Source organism: Otolemur garnettii, unplaced genomic scaffold, assembly GCF_000181295.1.
Source record: "Otolemur garnettii isolate 467f Iridium unplaced genomic scaffold, OtoGar3 scaffold00037, whole genome shotgun sequence".
Taxonomy (NCBI): domain Eukaryota; kingdom Metazoa; phylum Chordata; class Mammalia; order Primates; family Galagidae; genus Otolemur; species Otolemur garnettii.
In genome coordinates, this window is record NW_003852432.1 from 15100322 (window position 1) to 15114682 (window position 14361).

At 42.0% G+C, this 14361-nt stretch overlaps 1 pseudogene; it reads left to right on the plus strand.

Moving 5' to 3' along the window:
• Positions 1 to 276: 276 nt before the first annotated feature.
• LOC100964146 overlaps positions 277 to 14361 on the plus strand; it is a 67350-nt pseudogene continuing 53265 nt past the window's right edge.

A 14361-nucleotide genomic window follows, 5' to 3' on the forward strand; every position in this document is an offset into this window, starting at 1 on the left:
CCTCCCTGCTTTAATAATGACTCATTGTCCTGGGAAACGTCACTTTCTATGAGAATAAGCCCTGGAGTGGCTCATAATTTGATGGTCTCTATGACAACGCTGAAGCTTTCAGAGATGCTCTGGATCTGCAGGAGGTTATATGTTGGATCTGATTTTGAAAGAGTGTTGAGGTGGAGAGGCAATGCCACTGTCACTTGTTGAAATCCAAAATATTGTCATCCCATTAAATATTATTTTTTTCTCCATCAATGCAGTCCATAAAAGGAATCCTGCAACATGAACCATGGTGAGTACTCAGTCGGATCACAATAGCATCCCAGACTTGGCAGGCTGAGTTGGCATTTGAAACCTTTCAGAAGAAGTTGTTAAATAAACTGGGTGATTCAAAAATAATCGAACATTTCCCAAATGTGTTATTTGGTAACCAGGCAATACACAATCATGTATGAGCCAAACTGTGAGTGACCTTTTCAATGTCTATGGGAAGTGTTAGGCTTTGACCACATGTTTATATTTGCTTAGGGTCTAATTCTTTTTGAATCATTCTGTACAATCATATAAGTGTGCTAACCTGAGATCTCCAAACCCTAAAAATGGAATTTACAGGGTCTTTGAAATCCCTGAAGTTAATATGCAAAAAAAATTGTATAGTTGAAATAAGTTCAGGTCACTTCATTTCATTCCATATTTATCTTTATGTAATACAGACTCAATAAAATTTTTCATTAACAGATTTTGCACTGATGTTGTAGTCACTTAATTCCTGAGCTAATCTTAAATATAATTTAGAATTTAATAACTTTGACAGTTTATTAAGATCACCAGTAGATATATAAAAAGCATGTTATCCTTTTACGTACACCCTGGCTGCTGCAACACCATTATCATCATTCTTGCTGTAGAACCCAGGGCTACTGCTAGTCCACAGAAAATCTCTTTCTCATTCACACAGATTTTTGAAAGGCGCCTAGATGCCCTGGCTCTTAGTGGGAGTGAGGCAGTCCTACAATGGGGAGCACTATTTGGTATGAGGAATGCAGGCTAGATTTCAACCTCTTCTTGCCTCCTCAGCTGGGAACTTTCATTCAATTCACAAAAATACACAACTGTACACAGCAGCCCCACTGGGACCCCAGTGAAAGTGAGTTTAGACTGTGATTCTTCAATACATTCACTAATTAAAATACCTTGAACAGCTTATCCATTAAAAAATAAGAACTATATTTAGTTCATTCTAAGAGCCACGTATTTTAATAATTTAACATCTCTGGAATTGAAATATCTTACAGAGCTCCATCCATTCAGCTCCATCCACTCAATAAATTTTATAAAGTAAATACGTATGATATACAGCCATTCGATAAACATATACTATTCATTGAGGAGAAAAATTAAGGAAGTGAAATAATCCTAACTTTATTTATATCGTGCTTTCATTCTTAATAATAGGTTATTTCCTCCTTGAAAGGTGACACCCTGTAGATTTATCAAACAGAGCAAATTCCCTTCCTCTACTTTCAAAGACGCCTTAGACTAAAATAATCCCTCCTCAAGCCACAGCAGTGTGTTTATACTCTTGTCTGTGGCCCTATTTTATATTCTGCTTTGTACTGTAATTGTGTTTTCCTTCTCTCTCCTGCTGACCTGCAAGCTCCTCTAGCTCAGGGCCTGTGGACCTTTCTCTTTTCTGCTGTGCCATCAGCCAGCAGTGTTGCCAAGTGGAAGCAGCATGGGCTCTGGTGTCAGGCTGACACGTGTCCAGATCTGCGCCCTGGGGTCTGCTAGCTCTGCTAGTTCTCAGAGTCCCAGTTCCTCCTTCATAAATACTTAAAATACTCAACATGTGTGGTTGGTTTGAAGGTTTACAAATGAGCCAAATTGCAAAAGATCGGCACTTTGCAGGCTCCTTATAAATTATTATCGCTATTTTTCAGAGACAGCGTGAGTCTTAGGATCAGATTCAAATCCTGGTGGGTGCACATGTTACCCTAACTACGAGTTACTTCTCTGCATCTCAGCTTCTCATCACCATGAAGACTGGGAGCTTGTGTGTCTTGTTCACTGTTGAGTCCTTAGCATCTAACATAGAGCTTGATGCACAGTTGCTGAAAGAACCAAATGAGTGAACTGAAATGAAAAAAATGAATGCAGATAACAAATAAAAAAAATGAAGATAAGTTCTATCATACTATTGCAAGAATGATAAAGAAGGGGCACAAAGTCCCACATACTGTTACAATGGCTAGTACACTATAGCCTCCTATAACCGACTTTTGAGAGTCAAAACAAATGGATATGAAAAAATCAGTTGTAAAAAGTTCACAGGCCTTCATGCTTATGTATTTATCATGTAGTTAAAGAGTTGGCAATAAGAGAACATGGCTAAATAGCTGGCCTGATGACTAATTATCTCCTAGCATTAAATTGTCCACATACGCCAACGCAACACTATTATAAGCAGCAAGAATCACTTATTTGTTTAGTAAATATTTACTGAGCACTTAGGATGCAGAGGACACCAAAATAGATAAAATATTTATGAACAAGTACATCTAATGTTGGGACAGAACATGGAGATACTTGCTTTCTAAGAACTGAGGCCTCAGGCTCGGCGCCTGTGGCTCAAGTGGCTAAGGTGCCAGCCACATAAACCTAAGGTGGCAGGTTCGAATCCAGCCCAGGCCCGCCAAACAACAATGATGGCTGGAACCAAAAAAAATAGCCAGGTGTTGTGGCGGGCGCCTGTGCTCCCAGCTACTTGGGAGGCAGAGGTAGGAGACTCCTTGAGCCCAAGAGTTGGAGGTTGCTGTGAGCTGTGATACCACAGCACTCTACCCAGGGGGACAGCTTGAGGCTCTGTCTCAAAAAAAAAAAAAGAACTGAGGCCTCAGATGATTGGAGTTTCCACTTAAAGGGGATTCCAAAAAGATCATAATGAATAGACAGGATACTTGCTTGTCCCTTTCCTTTCTTAATTCCAAATATTACTTTCATAACTGCTTCCATCCATTTAAGCAGAAGGAGGTAACCTGTCTGACCTTTGGTCATAAATGCAGATAATACAGAAAGAGATTATGGAGGTCAGGACAGGGGCGTACCCTGCTGCCCTGGATATTTCCCTCCCGTGATTACAACACCTGGAAGAAGCCAGCACGGACGTGAGGAACAGGTGGTAGGAGGGTGAGCCACGGCTGTGAGTCTAAAGATGAACGATCACACCTCATCCCTAACCGGCTTGTAGGTGATTTCACCTAAAACATTCCAGACTGATGTATGTCATTTTGTTCTCCAGCATAAGTAAGGGAGTAGACTCCCTAAGTAGTACTAGAGTCCTCCTTCTCAAAGAGGAGGAAAATGTCCTGGGTTGTTACACTAATTTATCAACTTAAATTTTGTTGCCACAAATTTATATTAAATATACTGAGATCAATCAACCTTAATTAAAAATATGTAATATGCCATATAGCTAGAGCAATGTTATGTATCTTCCTATAATAATTTCTAAGCAGTAATCTCCCAGTTTAGCTAAGCTTGCTTCATGCCCTTTGTCTCCTCTAAGCCCCTAATGATGGAAGCAGACTTCTGGCCACAACAGGAAACACCAGAACTGGTAGACATAGCAACACAGCTTGAGCAGAAAACATTCTAATATCAAGGACACAGAGAGGAAAGAAGGTGGGAGAGGAAGGATGAGAGAAGAAAGATGGAGAAAGAAAAGGGATAATTAACAAGTTCCATCCATCTCAAGGACTAATGATAGAAAACGTGGAGCTGAAGGAGTTCTGAGAAGTGGTCCTTTCACCCCCACTGGGCTCTGGGAGTGTCCATATCTATCAGCATTTGCTGACTTCTGTGAAACAGGACACTGGGCGGATCCTTTATTGCAGGCACCAGGCTACCTGAGCACCCAGAGCCATTTCTGGGGGGATGGGTATAAAACTACAAAAGGTGATCCTCCTGGCTCTCTTTAGCCTGGTGTGCCTCCTCTCAATCAGCATGACACATGCTCACTGAATTCTTCAAAGCACCACAAAGATCAGGAGGTTTGGGATAGAAGGGAATTACGACATAGACAACAGTATTCTCCAAAAATGAGAATTGGACTCTCAAATCTTCCACCTGACCCAGGCTGCATCTGTTCCACATTGCTTAGGATTATAGTATTTTCCTCTCCTTGGCTCATAACTTCCTCTGTGGAATTACGGTGGGAAGCTCCAAGCCTGTTAATCTAAGAGAAGTCCTTGGGGCTCTGCAAGTGCCAACAGCTCCCCACACCTCTGATTTGTATCTGCCAACACATAATTACGTGGAGAGGCTGGAAAAGTATGAAGAAGCTGGGGAAAAAGGAGATGAGAAAGATCCGGTTGAAACATAGCACTATGCTCTGTGGCTCAGAAGTGTCTTTTAATAAGTAGCATTCTACTTTTATATTATTTATAGAACAACTTTTCCCATCATAAGACATCCTCGAACAAAAAAAACTAAAGGACTTTATGAAGAAGACCCTAAAATCCATCACAGCAACAACAAAAATGAATAAATGGGACTTAATCAGATTTAAAAGCTTCTGCACAATCAAGGAAAAAAATCATTAGAGCAAATACACAATCTACAGAATGGGAGAAAACATTTGCATGTTATACATCTGATAAAGGGCTGTTAAGCAAGCAGAATCTACAAAGAACTCAAGCAAATCAGCAAGAAGAAAACAAACCCCATTAAAAAGCAGGCAAAAGACAGACAGAAATTGTTCAAAAGAGGATAGAGTAATGGCCCGCAAACATGAAAAAATGCTCAACATCTCTAATCATCAGGGAAATGCAAATCAAACCCACAATGACACATCACTCAACTCTAGTTGAGAATGGCTTTTATCAAAAAGTCCCAACATAAAAAATGCTGGCATGAATGCAGAGAGATAGGAACACTCATACACTACTGGGGGGAAAGTAGCACGGAGATACCTCAGAAGACCTACAGCAATCCCACTATAGTATTTACCCAAAGGAAAAAAAGACATTTTTATTAAAAAGACACCTGCACGTGAATGTTTATAGCAGGTGTGGAAACAACCATAAAGAAGTGAAAACAACCCTAGTACCCATCAAGATGTGAGTGGAATAAAATTCGGTCTGTGTATATTATAGTGTACTACTCAGCCTTTAAAAAAATGGTGAACTAATACCTCTTGTATTAACCTGGATAGAATTGGTGACCATTATCCTAAGGGAAGTATCACCAAAATGGAAAAACAAACATCATGTGTACTCACTATTAAGTCAGAACTAATCAATCAACACTCACATGCACATATAAAAATAAACTCATCAAAAATTAAGTAAGTAGGCCAGGCACAATGGTTCATGCTTGTAATCCTAGCACTCTGGGAGGCCGAGGCAGGAGGATTCCTTGAGCTCAGGAGTTTGAGACCAGCCTGAGCAAGAGCAAGATCCCATTTCTACTAAAAATAGAAAAATTAGCCAGGCATTGTGGTGGACACCTATAGTCCCAGGTGCTCAGGAATTTGGGGCAGAAAGATTGCTTGAACCCAGGAGTCTGAGGTTGCTGTGACTATGAAGCCATGGCACACTCTGTCCTGGGCAACAAAGTGAGACTCTGTCAAAAAAAAAAAAAAAAAATCAAGCAGGTGGGAGCGGGGGAAGAAGGGATGGGTAATTCATACCCAATGGACACAGTGCACACTATGGGCACACCTATAACTCTGACGCGAAAGACACAAAAGCAATGCGTATAACCAAAACATTTGTACCCCCATAATATTCTGAAATTAAACAGAAAAAGAAAACCTGAAGCACTATGGATGAGAATTTAACCAAGTTGCATTGTCTGTTATGGGCTGTTGCACAATGCGTTCTTTTATAGAAAGTGGCCAGGCCCATCTTCTCCCTAAAGAAAAAAAGAGTATGATGAAACTGCCTTGTTTATTGAGATTGCTAAAACAATAAATTGATATTATGAGTCCCATTTTATTGTGTCTGAATGAGACTCTGTTGAAACAGACAGAACATGATAGGAAAAAAGCTTAGAAAGTAAAATTGGATTTTTTATACATGAGTAGCAGCTGCTCAGATAGCAGAAAAACCCTCAGAAGTAATGTATCAGGCATCAATGTAGCGAACAACTGTAAGGACAACTCTGCCTTCAGATGAAAGCATGATCCAAAACATCTCTGTGGCTGCAGGTGACAGCACGCTATACTCCAGGTGCTACAACTATTGAATGGTCAAAGGTTTATAGATTACAATTAACATTCGAGAATACAAATTGCCTTTGAACTCTGCATGATCAAAAACAGATTTCTAAAGTGTAATCATGTGCTGAATGTGTTCCATGGCCATGATGAAGAGGGATGTCTGTATATGCCAAATGGTTTCTGTAGGTACCAGACATCCTAAACAGTACTCACCACTGAATGGCCAAGTATGAAACTAGACAAATGTTTGGGGGGTTTTTTGTTTTTTCTTTTGAGATAGAGTCTTACTATGTCACCCTTGGTAGAGTGCTGTGATGTCACAGCTCACAGCAACCTCAAACTCTTGGGCTTAGGCGATTCTCTTACCTCAGTCTCCCAAGTAGCTGGGACTACAGGTGCCTGCCACAACACCCGGCTATTTTGTTGTTGTTGTTGTTGCAGTTGACATTGTGGTTTAGCTGGCCCGGGCCAGGTTCAAACCTGCCAGCCTCAGTGCATGTGGCCAGCACTGTAACCACTGTGCTACAGGTGCTGAGCCTAGACAAATGTTTTAAAGTAGACAAGCCACAAGTGGTATAAAAACAAAGCAAGAAGATGGACAGTAAACAAGAAAGTTTAACAGAGTAATCACAACTAAAGCAACCTTCTTGGTGGATCTAAGAACCTCAGACTTTAAATGTCTGTAAGCGACTTCCCTGCTTTTTGACAGTCAGGTCAAAGTTTACTTTTTTGAAACTATAAACATTTGTCAGGAAATGAATTTTAGAGAGAGAAAGAGCAACCCTGAGATATAATTGTCAGGTTGCTAAAGGCCATTGACAGGATGACAGTAGCCTTTGAGGAGAGGACTGACATGATGTCGACATTTTATTTTTAGGAAGATTAGTCTACTGGTAATAAGAAGGATAAATTGAAAGGGGATGGGCAGGAGTGGATTCAGGTTTTGCGTGTCTGATGCTAACACCAGCTTAAAGAGGGTGTGGGCCCTCTTTAAGAAAAATATAGACTTAGTATTCAAACTTACTCAGACTCTCCCTAGAGCCTTTGAATGGGTGGAGGAGAGGAGACTGAAAGTTAAGCTTCCTTACCTTTGAAAGAAACTATCTCAAAAGCAGGTGATTTGCCACCCTCACCACCAATCTAGAACCCCAGGAGTCTTCTCTAAGCCTTCTTCTTACCTCCACTTCGGTCCCCAAGTCATGCCCATTTTATTACCTAATAGTTCTGCAATTCATTTCTTTCTTTATTCTTACTGCCAACACCTTGGATCTAGCTGACACCACCTCTTAACTCACTCCATTGCAAATAGCCTCCAAACTGGTTCCCTGCTCTTGCCTGTGCTACCTCCCAGAAATTTATTCCCCCTCCCCCGCCCACCAGCCAGAATACTCTATGCTAGGTAAACCTGACACTCTCACATTTATGGTCAGAATTCCTCGTTAAAACTCTATCAGGAGGCTCGGCACCTGCAGCTCAAGTGGCTAAAGCGCCAGCCACATACACCTGAGCTGGCAGGTTCAAATCCAGCCTGGGCCTGCCAAACAACAATGATGGCTGCAACCAAAAAATAGCCAGGTATTGTGGTGGGCACCTGTGGTCCCAGCTACTTGGGAGGCAGAAGCAGGAGAATTGCTTGAGCCAGGAGCTGGAGGTTGCTGTGAGCTGTGATACAACATCACTCTATCCAGGGCAACAGCCTGAGGCTCTGTCTCAGAAAAAAAAAAAACCTTATCAGGAGAGGACCAAGCCTCCTTAGCATGACAAGCAAAGCCTGCATGGCCTTACTTACCCCCTTTTTCCTCTCCAGATGAGCTCACAACACCCCTGCTTTATACTTCTAGTGTCAACTCAAAAATTGGTACAGCTGGCGGCAACTGTGGGTCAGTGGGTAGGGTGCTGTTCCCATATACCTAGAGTAAAAGTAGAGGGTTTGAACCTCACTCCAGCCAAAATACAACAAAGAAATAGTCCTGCATTGTGGTGGGCACCTGTAGTCCCAGCTACTTGGGAGGCTAAGGCAAAAGAATGGCCTAAGCCCAAGAGTTGGAGGTTGCTGTGAGCTGTGATGTCATGGCACTACCAAGGGCGGTAAAGTGAGACTCTGTCTCTAAAAAAGAAAAGAAAATTAGTACAGCCACTATGGGAAATAGTATTCAGGTTCTTCAAAAAACTGAAAGTAGAACTACCATATGATCTAGCAATCCCACTACTGGGTATATATCCAGAAGAAAGGAAATCAGCGTGTTGAAGAGACAGCTGTACCTCTGTGTTTATTGCAGCAATAGTCAAAGTACCCAAAGTTTAGGGCCAACCTAAGTGCCCATAAAAAAGAATGAAATCCTGTCATTTTCAGCAACATGGATGGAACTAAAGGTCATTATGTTAAATGAAACACCCCAAGTACAGAAAGACAAATACAGTGTATTCTTACTTAAATGTGGGAGCTAGAGAAGTAGCTCTATCTGAAGAATAGAGAGTAGATTGGTGGTTACTAGAGGCCAGGAAGAGCAGGAGAAGGGAGGATGAAGAGAGGTTGATTAATAGGTACAAATACACAAGTTGATAAAAGAAATAAGACTTGATGTTTGATAGATCAATAGGGTGACTATAGTTTACAATGACCTATCACAGATTTTAAAATTGCTAGAAGAAAATAATTCTAATGTTGCTAGCACAAAAAAGACAAATATTTAAGATGATGGATATCCCAATTACTCTGATTTGATCTTTACAAATTGTATGAGCGTATTCAATGATCACCTGTACTTTGAAAATATGTGCATTCATTATATGTATCAGTAAGAGAAAGAGTAGGAAAAAATGTTGGAGGCCAAAATCTTGTTTGAAGATGTCAGTGGAGAGAAAGATTGAAAATGTTGAAGGCTAGTCCTGGAGATTTTTGCTTTGTGTGGTCCAAAGGGCAGCTCTCCTGTGGAAGTTAGTGGCAAGGCTGGGAGGACAGAGTGGAGACACTGCAGGACGTGGAGAGGACATTAGACTGGGAAGCTTACACTACCCCCAGCTTTCCAGGTTCTCCCACGTTGGCGCCCCAGGCTCCAAACTTTCCTCCCCTAATCCTACTCAACCACACCCCCTAAAAACACAGGACCCATTTCCCCCGTTCTCTAATTTTCAAAGCCTTTGAAACACCTAGATAAGAGTAATAGAAAGTCTCCAAGGGAGAGACATCCTGCCTCCTCCTTACCCCTTTAATTCATTTACTTTCACATTCTTAATTTAGTATGTAAAGATCGCCTCTACATTCCCACAGCCAGGGACATGGAGGCAAACAGGATGAGGCCAGTGCCTTCATGGAGGCGCATTTGGACAATATGTACATTTCCTTGATAACTAGTGCTCCTGCCTCACCCACTTACTGAAATAATGAAAATTCCAGGGAGAGGAGAGGTGGCACACAGTGTGGAGAAAAATCCTCATGACCCTGCCAAAAGTATAGCCATTTTGGAAGACAGCTAATGAGAGAAAGCAGGTCAGAGACCAAATGGCCTGGTTGCAGCACCCTCTCCCCCACACTCCTGGAATGTTTCAAGGACACTGTTCCTGGGAAACATCAAAATCCCCCGACCTGGGCCTGGTTAACAGTAGAGACGATGCCCTGGTGTGAGATTAACACTTTTGCAGAGAGCAGTAATTTTAAGATGGGTTCCTGGCACAGCATCAGTCACTCTGCAGAGAAAAGATGCTCCCTCTCCCCCACAGTTCCCTCCACACTAACAAGGGCCTCTGCAGCTGTGTGAGAGCGAGCTGACTCCCGGTCAGACTCCACTCTCCACTTTCTCTCTTCTCATTAAAACCTTTCTAATCTCCGGACCAACCTCCTCTCCTTTTAACAGACCCCTCTTCCTCCCACACCCTCCATTCCTGTCCCTCTCACACAGTTCACGTATGACAGATGCCTCTCCAGTCACAATGAATGAATGTCCTCTCTCTTCGTGGCAAAATCCAGATCTAGATGATAATCCAAAGAACACGTCCCTGGAAAATGGAGAGTAACAAAGTGTGCCCATCTTGAAGAGACGTTAGGAAGGTGATCAATCCTCTCCGCAGGACCTTACACGGCCACAAGAGCCAGTGGTTTCAGCTACTTGGATTTTCTACCAGTAGCCTAGGCTTCTATTCCTCGGTCCTCCCTCCTCATCACCCTCCTGGTCCACTGTTGGCTTTTCGGCTTCTCCATGCTTTCCTGCATATGATCACCTTTCTGTTTTTGTTTCATCTCAGTAAACCATTTGCCTTCAAGCAACTTAACATCTCCAAGCCTCAGTTTTCTCCTCTGCGAATACCTACCTTGCGGGTCAGCTTCTGAGAATTAAATGGGATGTTGGTGTAAAGTTCTTCACACACCTAGCAATCACCAATAAATGTTAACTATTATGTGTCAGTGCTACCTGACAAGCAGCCAGCCAGTTCAGGCTGTTGGCTCAAGTAAAAAATAAAAAAAAAAAAACAAAAAAAAACAAAGTAACATCAAGTACTAAGGTGAATTACCCACATCCCTCTGGAACAAACTTTTACTGTATGTACTAGGATGACCCAGGAGCCAGAAGGAGTATGGTCAGGTTTCAACAGCAGTCAGCCTTGGTAGGGCCTCTTGGGGTTGGCCTTTGTAATAATAGGAAGTGCTGAGTCATCTTACCCCTGGGGTTGTTGGGTGGGGGCAGAACAGAAATCCTCCGTGGCAGGCCTCCCAGCGAGCATTCCAGGGCCTACTCTGTCCACTCCGGTCTCCTGACCCACTTACAGCTGACCCTCTCTTTGTCTCAACCCTATTTATGCTTCCATCTCTCACCAACCGGTTATTTCCCTTCTCTGGGCACCAGCCTCCTGATCTCAGTTTTTGAGACACCTCCAATGTGCAGATGCTCTTAAAGACACCTGGGAATTTGTTCCTTCCAACCAGGGGATGCCCTGAGCAAAAAAACAGTGCAAATTTCCTTCCGGGAGTATCACTCAGGTTCTTCTATTAAAAGAATTAAATGAGAGGGAGGAGGAAGCAAATAAAAGACTCTGCACAAACTGAAAATGGATGAAAGTGAAGCTAAGGGGAAAATTAGATGTGTTTTGTACAAGATAGATGAAGCGCAAGCAGGTTATTAATTTCCTCATCTTTCTGTGCAATCCAAGTGTGTTGACAGAGTTCTAAAGATGGTGTGCCTTCTATTCTCTGTTACAAATTCTCCCCTAATAAATATCAATTTGGGTAACTAATTGACCCTTGCTCTACTGTAGGACTGTGAGATGAATGGTTCTGATTTTCAGGATGCAGAGGTTTGCCGCATACTACAGGGGTCATGAGTTACAGGGCTGAGAAAAGCAGCAATGCGGGAAGGGCATTTCAGCACCTTCACGTACAGGGGAACCTGGGTTGGCCAACACTTGCCCTTCAAGTGTTCCCTTCTAAGCCCTGACTTTGTATTTCCTCCCTTGTGAAATACAGAGTAGTTAGAGGTCTCATGCATGAGGACCAGGTGGTCACAAATGCCTTCTCTGTACCCACTGCTTCTCTTGCAACCCTGACCACAGGCCCTGCAAGTGACAGGAGGTGGGAGGGACTGAGCCGCAGCCACCACCTCTGTCACTTCCTTCCGTCTTGGGTTCCAATCTCTGACATGCACTCTCCCAGCCAGTGATCATTCTCCACCTCTCAGGTCCTGCACACAGTAGCCATCCCATTGTGGAGTCATGTACAGCTTGGCTGTGACATTTTTCTCCACACTGACCCCTGACAGTGGCTGTAGCATGGCTGACTGTCTCTCCAGAAGCTCCTTTGAAGAGGATACTTTCCCAACAGAGAGTAGGACTTGCTCTCTGCTTCACAGAGGGCATCCTGTTGGCTCATTGCCTGATCTTGAGATCTCTCTCCTTGGCCTACACTTCAAAAGGCTTGTCATCTGCTCATCCTAAAAGGTCCTTAAAAGTTCTGACTTCAATACTTGAACTAAAGATCAGGTCCTCCATTTAAAGTCCTGTTCATATTTGTTTGCAAACTGATATTTTTTAGGCCTGGGATATGCTGTGTGGTCCTATTAATTCTGATTATTAATGAAATGAACTGACATGATTTCTTTTGAGCAGTATGATTTATGTTGTGAGTTATTATTGAGACATAGGACAGAATCAAGAAAGGAAAATTGCTAATTTTTTAACTATTAAAGGTTGTACAAATTATCTTATTAACATTTCTGAATAGAGTCAGTTGACAAGATATAAAAAACTGGGAAAAGTTTAAATCCCCAAGATAAAAAGCACCATTATCTGACCACCAAAGGGCAATGATTGTCCACATTTTGATATACACCAGAACTTCCATAGCTGATCGCGTCTTACGTTGATCTAATTTTCACAAACTGCACGTGCACCACAAGTATGTATCAGTACAGTAGGCCTGGTGCCTCAGGTTGACCAGTTTGTTACAGTCCTTTGAGTGGTCAACTTGCAGAAGTTCTACTGTATTTTCTTCCAATCTTTCCCCCTACAATTTCTAGCAGAAGTAGTAAGCCTGTTTATATCAATAGCTTCTTTCACTGAAGAACTAGCACAGTGCTGGGGGATAACGTACACATTTACACATTTGCTAGCATCTCCAACAACTAAGAAAGAGAGGTGTTGCTGAGACTATAGAAACGGAGCCCTGGGAAACTGAGGTAGCCAATTGTCCAAGCTAGGATTCAAATCCACATTTTTCTCACTCTCAGGGTAAAACCTTTCAAGAAGTAAACTCTAAACTGAAGCCTTTGGTGCATTTTATGGAGACAATGAAATGCTGAGAGAGGGCAGTGGGGAAGTAGACGCTATTCTCAGTGAGACTCGGATCTCTAGTTCATCATTAAACCAGATCTACTGACAGAAATTTCCTCACGTGTACATAGCCATTTTAAAAGAGAGATTTATTGCTCCATGAATCCAAAATATCACTGCCTGTCCTTGTAAGCTGACTAGAAAGGAATAGAGAGATACCTCTGAAACATCCATGGAGCAGCTCAGCTGGAAGCACGCTGAAGGAGAGAGGAGAGTGAATCTCTGGCAGTCTGGACCACTTTCAACGCAGCACGAACCTGGCCAATCTCTCAGCTGCTAGAGACCTCCAGCTGCAGATAAAGTCCAGGCAGCAGGGTCCGGGGCCATTGGCCAGACATGAATAGAAGCCAGGGAGGATAGAAATGTAGCTGTAATTCTGCCAGAAACATCTGGGCTCACATAAAAATATATATTATACAATTCCTGTGCTGGTCCTGTGCTGGGTTGGGGGCATTAAAATAAGTACATATAGAGAATGACTTCTTTCTATGTACTTCTTGCCCACAAGGAGTTTCACTGATTGAACAAACATTTACTGAGCACCTACTATGTGCCAAACGTTGCATAGGCTGTATGTGGACATCAGCGAATGAAAGAAAGATCCCTGCCATGTGCTGACTGTTCAGTGGGAAAAGACAGACAATAGGCCGTAAACACAGTTGAGGCAAGCTGGGAACGAGCTTTACCGAGAAGCTCACAAGTAAAGGCAGGGCCAACAAGTGGAGGCACGATCTTCCACGATCTGATATTCATTCTATTTGTTTCCATTTGTTTCTAATATCAGTGTTTGCTTTCATTTCCCTTTTTAAAATTTTATTATTTTTTAAATTTGTAAAATGTTTACATTGCTCATTATATTTAGAGAGATGTCACCACTATCCCCATCTCCTCAACCCTTTTTCCCTATCCTCTAAGAAAGAAATCACATTTACTACTTTTTTAATTTTATCTTCCAAGGCTTTTGCTTTTGGTAAAAATAAGCAAACATCTTTATTTTCCTGCCTTGCTCACTCACAAGCCAGCCCCCGGTACACATCTTTTATCTGTTCATGCCATGTTGTGTTCTGGATCTTGGTTTGTAGGGAGCACTCGCTTTTTTGTTTTAGCACTGCTCCATCCTCCAGTTTGCGAATGCACCACAGTTCATTTAACAGGTCTCCTATTAATGGATATTTGGATTCTTTATAACCATTTTCCTCTCATAAGTAATGTTGCATAAGAAATAATTTCCTGCACATATTATTTTGAATTTATAGAGATTCTTAAAAGTAGAGTTGCTCAGTAAACAGGTAAATACAAATGTAATTGTAATAGTTAATTTCAAATTA